Here is a 9,354-nt window from a genome sequence, read left to right on the forward strand (position 1 = left end):
ACACTCCAGCGATTAAAGAGGAGGAGAGACACCGAGCACAGCCGGCTGCTGCAGGGATAAACACAGGAGAGGAGAACAAATGTAGACCTTAGTTCATACAGAATGAGAAACGCGCGTAATTTAACCCCCCCCATTTACACGTTATTTCGCTTGAGAGATTTATTCCATTATTTTATTTTTTATTAATGGAGTTTTTCTGGAGTTATGGTCGTTTGGCTGAAATAAGTGAAATCCTTTTAATGGGCTCCATCCGTGAGCAAGAAGTCTGTATCGGTTTTATTTTAAGCAACAGCATCTTCCGCTGTACAGTCTTGACAAGGTTGTCTCTGTCAACCTGGTCAATCATAAAATGGAGAAACACACATTAGTTTGAAAGTTTGAGGGTCTCAACGAGGTACCTGCGGGCTGTCGTGACGCGTCCCGGCTCCAGTGGGAGTGTTCCTCAGCGCACTGATGTGCTGAACATATAAAACAGCATCTTTAAGATCAGGAGTTGCTTATATATCATCTTCACCGGCCTATACTGTCATAACAGAAGTTAATCTCTTAGTGAAAGTCAAGACCGCTCATGCGTGAAGGCCGGATTTGGTGGCAAGATCATCACATCCTTCATTTAGACGGCAGTTCGCGCGCCAAATCAAGCACTGTAGAGTTTACCCACCAATGACATCTGGAGTGAGTAACAAGGTAAGAGACCCCCCCCACCCTTTCGATTCTGCTTATCTCTTGACCTGACCGTTGACCTTGACGCGCCACCCTGCACGCGCAGGGGCTGAAAGCCGAGCGGTGCTCTCTGCAAGGAGCGCAGAGATTTACGCCTAGCACAGGGTGCTGGGCCCAGTGTGGGATATTAAAAGTGAAAATATCATGATTTAAAAACACAACTAGATGTACGGGAACAGTATGCAGGAAGAGCGGTGACTTTGTTCACGTGTCTCTGGGACAGAATCTGTGCGTAAAAACGGCGACTGGAGCCGATTGAGCCCGAACACAAGGGTAATACACGGCGGACAGCGGTGGAACAGGTTGTCAGTACATTCCAGCGACCACCATATTCACACATATTGATCTGAATATAAACTCAGTATGTGAACATACGTCACGTCACGACGTACCTCCCACCTACCCACTCCTGACTCTCTCTTCCCTCTATCTTCACTTTCCAGGCTCACACGGACTTTCCGTTTCACCACACCCTCGCCCCCCGACATCAGGAGGAGGCAGATCGCTCCCTCGCCCGGTCCAACTCCACTTACAAAGCCCTGACATTATATCTGTCAGAAGAGGAGAACCTAGCATGGACTAACCCGGGTACTAATTTACCCCATGTTTTCCCTGCGATTCGGGCAATGTGGCATTCCAAGAGGCTTAACGCACCTCCAATTACCAAAGAAAGGCTATTTAAGCTCAATTATTTGTTAGAACAAGAAGAAAAGAGGAATAAGGGGAGTGCATGTTACTCGCGGGCTTCATTTCCTCGATGCTGAAGAGCAGGCGCTGGATGACATGATGCTGCAGAGCCGCTCACCTCACGCCGTTTTCTGTCAAGGATATCCTCAAGCCATGGAGCAGCAGCAGCAGCAGCAGCAGCAGCAGCAGACCTACGGGTCCCTGGAGCTCCAGCAACCGGGCCCACACCCAGCAGCAACTTGGCCGGGTCTCCTCCCCAGCAAGCAGCAGCAGCAGCAGGCAAGCAGCAAGCAGCAGCAGCAGCAGCAGCGACATTTCGCAAACCCCGCCGTCCTCATGCTTTCGCTGGGGCCGGGACAGCCCTGCCCTTTCTGGACGAGAAGGACAACCTGGCCTAACCTCAGCGCGCTGGCGGTGCGGGAGGCAGGACTCGCGGGGAATACCAAGTCTGTTCCCCGACATGTACGTCCACCCCGGCCTGGCGGAGCCAAGCTGGAGCACCGAGCTGGAGAGCAGGAGAGCAGTTGAGTTCGACGCCAAGCTGCTACTGTAACGGCTAGACAAGCAACAAAGGACACGTGTCACAAAAATCACACACACTGCACATTTTTAACAGACACCACTGAGGTGTTCGACATAAAACGCAAATAGAAGTCAGCTGTTTCAGACGCTGAAGCTCGGTTTCTAAAGTGGCTACACATGATTTGCATGCTGCAGGGCCACAAAACAAGTGACCTGTGACCTGTGACCTTCCCAAAGACGGTTACTGCAAAAAAACTGTAGCAAGCGTTTCTTCTTTACGTCACATGTTAAGATTTATCATGTAAATTACATATAAATCTAATAATTCTCATATTGTCTTCATATGTTATTTAATGGTCGCTTAGTGTGTGAGACAATTAATCGCACAAAAAGAAAATATGTTGTGCGACATTTTCTGAAAAAACTCCTGCAGCTCTTTTGTGTTTTTAAGGTTTATTTTAATTTTGTATTCCGGTATTTTTCATTAATATGTGACTGTTTATCCTCTTAGCTGCCTGAAGAATAATTCCACATAAGCTCAGAATTTAAAACTTGTGCAACATAAAATAAAAATTCTGGTTGATAGAGTGAAAATATGTTGGGTTTCCCGGGATTTTCCAATCTGTGTCAAGAGCAGTACGTCCTGGTCTCGCTCCTTCCGCCTCCAGACACGATTCAGAAACACAGAGCTTTCAAAGGTGGATCGGTGTCCGCCGCGGCCACAGGCCCGAGACGAATCCTGTAAAGTCTGGAAGATGTCAAACACTTCTAGTGGTTGAGCCGCGCGTCAAGTTACGCGAGTATGTTATGATGTGTGGACGCATAAACCACAATTAGTTTAAACCAGAGTGCTTGTTAAAAGTAGAACCACGGAGAAGTGGCGTCTAATAACACAGCCACAGAGACCGCCGGCGCCACTCACGAGCGCGCGATGAGAGACGCTCTGCGGCCTCGCGGAGACACGTCTCTCGCGGATTATTCAGCGAGATAAGAAACAGGTTAAATGGTCCGTACCTGTGCGAGGGATAGGTCACTGGAAGTTAACAACAATCCAAGAGAGTACGCGCGAGAGCTATATAGGATATTTGGATATTTGAGGATAACTTCTGACCATTCTGTCTTAGGAGAGTTACTGTCTCAATTTCACAACGAAGAGTAGTGCTGCTTTTTTTTTTTTGTGGTGGGACAGATTTTGATGAAATTTAAATGAGCAATTTCACGGGAAATGCACCGTGTGTGATGTAGAAGATGTTAGTGGTGGTGTGGTGTGTGTGTGTGGGTGGGTGTTGTCGAGTGTGTGTGTGTGTGTTGTCCTCTCTGCAGACTGGAACCAGATTTTGAGAGCGTGTATATATGTATGTCACACACTTAAGAGTGTTGTGGCTTTCTGTTCAAAACGGCCCTTAAACTGAAAGGCTGCTTGGCTGTGGACTGAAAAGAATTTGCGTATATTCTTATATTTACGCGCAGAGCGAGTACACTGATTTCATGATTTGAGTTAAGCCTGTTTAACGCTTCTTCCTGTTTTCTTCTCAACTCTGCACAGAGAGCTAACCGGGAGGACGGCGAGCGGGGAAGGAGGCGGCTGCAGGGCGACTCAGGAGACCGACGTGACTGCAGAGAAGCAAGGAGCCGGCGGAGACCCGGGTGCTCTTCCTCCCCAGGCGCAGGTCTTCGAGCTGGAGGCGGCGCTTCAAGCAGCAGCGCTACCTGTGCCGCCCCGGAGCGGGAGCACTGGGCGACCACCCTCAAGCTCACTCGAACAGGTGAAGATCTGGTTTTCCAGAACCGCCGCTACAAAGTGCAAAACGGCAGCGGCAGGACAAAGTCTCTGAGGCGGCGGGGCAAGCACTACCCTCCTGCTCGGGCGCGTGTCGCGGATGACCTTCCGGTGCCTAGTTCCGAGATGGATCAAGCGTGTTGGGAGGTGCGCCAGAGGCATCTACCCGTCCGCCTGCTGCCGTACGCATCCGAAGCCGTACAGGTTGAACGGAGGAGCGCATATTACATACTAGACAGCACCCATACACGACGCACGAACTACAGCTGCACTACACTAGCTCGCCCGCGCCGTACACCTTCCCCTCCGAGCACCACGCCACGAACGCTCATGAACATGAACTTGGCAAACGGAGGGTGCTGCTCAGGCGGCTCTCACCCGCAGCCCATGGCACATCAGGCGGAGGACGATGCGGATTCACATTACCAGTAGCGCTAGGGGTCTTGCCCTGCAGGTCCGGCCTGGTAGCACCCGGTCACCAGAAAAGAACTGGGTATCCTTGTTTTTATTTTCTTTTTTGTTTTTTATATATGGAGGTCTAGCTTTCGAGTTTCTGGGTGTGAACCTCCGACCTTTTAGAAGCGGCGAGTTTAACTCCGGGCTCAGAAACAGTGTGCCATAGAACAGCATGTGAGTTTGGATTCACCGTCGCGTGATCACAGACATACCTTCTTCCAGTGTATGGCCACCGGTGCCGAAATCAGTGCGGCGTGAAGGCTGGACGTCAGCACAGGCTGGGGGAGAATGTATGTTGAGGGTCAAACTGCGGTGCTTCCGCGGCGACATGAGGCCCTAGAGGTGGCAGGCACTGTGTCTCCTCAGTTGACAACTGAAAGAGCAGTTATGTTTTATTTTTTAAAGTGTTTGTTTTTTCACATGGTAATCATTTTTAGGTTTATGGAGAGATTGGAATTTGCTTTGAAGTTGTTTTGTTTTTTTTTTGGTTCAACAAGCAATTGTTTTAAGTCGTATTCACATCTATTCAAATAAATCCAAGAAAATGAGAGAAGTGCGTTTTCATTCTTTTTCAGGCACAAAAAAAGAAAAAGAAGATGAATTTGTTTTTGGGATGTTTTATCTTTTCAGTGTAAGAGGCTGAAATATTCACATTTAAAATACAACAATGGTCACCGCCGGCGGAGCCTGTAAAGATAAATAAAATTAACAGAAATACACATTAGAGATGTATTATTGTTTCCCCTGCGGGGTCACTGTGATCAAGATGCACGGTGGCAAATTTTGCTTCATAAACAATTAAGGGGAGAGTGCTGGAGGAGGCCAGGCCACTAGGAACTCTTTGTCCCGGTGCAGGCGACGTGAAAGGAGGAAGGTTATTCTCCATTTGGGTTCCTCTAAGAAGAACGCGTTAAGCACTAAAATACCGCCCGAAAATGAGCGAGCTGCAGCCGGGCTGGGGAGCGGATATAATGGCTCTTTATTGGATTGTCGGACAAAAGGTGTGTATGGTAGGCAGAGCGCGGGCACTCAGCAAAGACAAAGGCGCACAGGGCCGAGATTGAGTCCTAATATTGCCCATTTTGAGGCAGGCGACGGTTACGTCTGCCGGAGAAGGGGACACGGAGTGGAAAAATGTGGGTCACTTTTGTCCCCTTCAGAGGCGTTTCTTTGTTTCGCGGAGAAAGGCGCTCCGAGAATCCCAAAGCCGCCGAGGGTTAGGGGCAAATAAAAAAAAGCCCGGGCTGGAGGTGAATGCAGCAGGGAGGCGTTGGTGTGAAAGAAGGGGGTATTATTGCTTACAGAAGTTTCACCATTTATCCGATGAGAGAGAAATGACGGGAGAAATTTAAGGGGGGGGGACCGGTAAAGACAGGGAGGGAGACAGGGAGGGAGGTGCGAGGGAGGGAGGGAGGTTCGTGTCTCTGACCTATTATTTCAGTTGTGAGTGTTATTATCATGTTATTCCTCACAGTAAACAGTCCTGATCCTGGGACAGGTGAGAGCGGCCACTCCAGTCTTCAAATGTCTCATTTAAGGGGAAATTTAGACATTTCACTGAAAATACCTGGCAGGTCAGGAGGTTTTTATATTTCCGGCCACTTGAGGGAAAGTGAAGCTGTGAAAGTGGGTTATTACAGGAAATGATTCTGCTCTGGTTCAGGAATCCATTGGCTCTCTGATGCTAAAGATGAGACCAAAACTAAATCTAATTTTAAGTTTTTAATTTGGTTTTAATGATAAAAAAAAAAAAAAATAAAAATATAATAATAATGAATAATGACTTGACTAGATTTGATAAGTCCTCAGAAAATTAATGGACGAAAAATTTTAGAACAATATCAGAAAAAAAAACTAAATGTTTTTGGCTCCTGCTTTTTACAAGAACAATCTATTTTATCTCAGAATAAATTGAATAAATTTTTTAAATGTGTCAAAAATCTGATACGTCGACGTGGATCCCAACAGGGAGATGTGATGAGTATAGTTCGTTTATTTTCAGACTAAATCATGTATCATTATATAGAAATAGACTAATGACGAGCGCCGCAGAGGCCACGGTCCTGCGGGACACAGACGGTTAACAGAGAAAGAATTCCCTTCTTTATTTGGAGGTGCGCAGCCTAATTGTCTCCGTTAATTAGCTATTACTCACAAATGAAAGGCTGGAAAAAAAAATTTACATTCAGTGAGCCAATTCAGAACCAAAACTCGTCCCAAACACGATTTACGTGACTTTTTGTGTGAGTTGCGGGTGGCAGGATTATTTGCGTTGGAAAGATTCCCCAAAAGAAGAAGAATGAGATGAAAGGAGTTTGGTGTTAAAACGAGGAGGCGAAAGCACAAATTGCTGTTTTCTCTGCGCGTTATTGTTCCTCGGCCCTGAGCACAGTTGTTTCCCGATGATATCCTTGTAGAATTAACAGCCAAAGCTCGAGTCCTGATGTGTAGGCAGCAGCTAAGACTGAGATGAAAACAGCGGGGAGCCAATGTCCGCTCGACAGTCACAGGGGGTTTCTGGGTAAAAAGCGGAGCAGGATGATGGATGACAGCAAGCTCAGTGGTTCCTCATTGTAAATAAATGGATTAGTTTTGTAGAAGGATATATTGTCAAACAAAAGCTCTCTGCTGCAATATTTTAAGATTGTTCAAAATAAAAGATTATCCTGACTTTATAACACCATGAATAATTTATCAAGCCACTTTATACGCACGTGCTGTTCCCTTCTCGGTGAATTAAATTGCATAAGCAGGTCTAAGCCGGTCCATTAAGACCAGGGTAGAAACAAGTATCCATCAGTAAACCTCTGTATCGCGAGCGTGATGCGCGCGGCTCCTCCCTGCCAGACAGCCGGTCTCTGGGCGCAGTTGAGATCTGTCAGTCTGAGCCGCTGCTCACCAGCTGATCCCTGTTTGGGGACAAAACACAGTTAAAGTCCATCAGAAGGCCCATCGTGCCCCGATTTACTAATAGGGCATAATTGGAGAAGTAAACACAGAGAGGCCGATAAGGCTTGCGCGCATGAGGTGCTGGCCCGGCCGCAGACAGGAGACGATGACGCAAATAAAGACTGAGACAGGGAGCGTCCGCAGGTAAAACTCCACCGCTACCTGATGATAATAATAATATTAATAATACTACATAAATTACATAATAATAATAATAATAATAATACATATACATATACATATACATAATACATATAACAAATATAATAACATAATAATAATAATGATATTATAATAAAAGAAATATTGTTGGGTTCACAAAATAATTATAAAATTCATAAATTATCAATATAATTTAAACTGCATTAGATGAATGCAATAGAGAGAGCTTCTATTTTTACATTCAAAGAAAAAATGAATCTATTGTACAATCAATTTGCCTCAATTTAAAAAAAAAAAAAACCTATATTCAATCCAAAGTGAAAATGTTTCAAACACAACTTCAAAATTAAACTCAAAAAAGGTTGAAAAGTTTCCACATGCTGTTATTTATTATGAGGCTGTGGTAACTAGGACCGTGACGTTTTAAAAGGTGTTCTGTTATTTTGTCCACCATCCCTGAGGGTCAGGTCCCCTCTGTAGGCCCAACTGTTCATTGTGCTGCCAACACAGCATTAAATATTAGCACTTGTCATTTTTACTAATAATCACTTGGGCAAAGAAACATTTGCCTTCAAGATTCTTTACTCATATATGTAAATATTTGTTTAAAGAAACTTTCAAAAGTATCAACAAGTATTTATTATACTGCAAGAGAGCATAGTTATTAATATGAATTAATACTGTAGACTATTATTAATCTGATAAACATGTAAGCAGTGTTTTCATTATGCAGCTGAAGTGAGATGCTTTAATACAAGTCTGGAAGTTTAGATTCATAGCCATAAATCAATTTTTATTGACTCATCATAAGCTTCAGATGTAAAATCTTCATCTGTGAAGAATATAGTGACGATGGTTTAAAATAAGTTTCTAAAAACTAGATTATTTTCCCTCTTTGGATTATAAAATATAAAATAAAGAGCCAGAAAATGAAAAACACAGTGAGTGAAGTAAATGTAGCTGAAGTTTCACATTCCTCCACAGATTCTCTTATTACTGCTTGAATTCACTCACTATCTCACACACAACACACACACACACACACACACCCCACTCACACCAACACACACACACACACTTGCGTAAAAAGGTGGCTAATTAGTCTTTTATTACTTGCCTCCATCTGAGAGAGTGGAGAATGTTTTACTCTGCAGCGACAGTAGAACCACAGCGCTTGTCTCCAAACAACCACCATGTCATCATCATGTGCACAGCAGGGCTGCACGTCATGTGTGTGTGTGGGTTTGTTGTGTGTGTGTGTTGGTTTCTAACCGTCGATTTGTTTGAGAGTCTCTTAGGTTTCTGGGTTCCTTACACAAGGTTTTCCACAAAGGATGCAACTTGAAATGTTGCCTACGTGTCTGAAGATCCAACACAACCAACGCTGATCAGATTGCATGACGGCGTACTCAGAAACAGGCCGTAATATAAGAGTAAATTCGTGGAAATATTTATCACTAATTCAATTTTTTTTGTTTCACATATTAAACATCGTGCATGAGCCTTCTAACTTGGACAGCAGTCATCACAGCTGCGTGTTTCATTCACCTCTCTCCGTGTTGCCTGTAGATAAACGCCCGGATGCTCTCGCACTGGTCACCCTGAGATTAGACCCCGAGCCGTGCTTTTATTCTGTGGAACAGAAGTGTGCACACACGAGAGACATCATTAGGGAATATTATATTAGAATTATTTAACTCTGAGTCGGGTTTTGGTGTCCCTGGGGGGTAAACACGACCATGATAATGAAACGTGGCTTGCTTCAACTCTTCTTTTTTTCTCTCTCGACATTAAAGAGGACTTCTGAAAAGGCAGAAACAAAACAAAGTTTCATCTCTCGTTCTTCTCATTAATTCCCCATCCTGTCAGGCCTTTAGTCCATGCGCAAGATTGTTTTCAACATGAACTGTTTTAAGATATATTATGAGTCAAATCAATGGGATCAACAACTCCCTGAAGTGGCTGAAAAGTGACTGAAATGAAAGAAAGAGCAGTTACTGAGCAGAGTGTGAAAAGTATAAATAGTCATACGGCAAAAGAGCAAAAATTAAATAGCGATTTTATATAATAAAAAT

The sequence above is a fragment of the Seriola dumerili genome, unplaced genomic scaffold (genome assembly GCF_002260705.1).
Source record: "Seriola dumerili isolate Sdu_G_001 unplaced genomic scaffold, Sdu_1.0 BDQW01000538.1, whole genome shotgun sequence".
In the NCBI taxonomy this organism is placed as follows: Eukaryota; Metazoa; Chordata; class Actinopteri; order Carangiformes; family Carangidae; genus Seriola; species Seriola dumerili.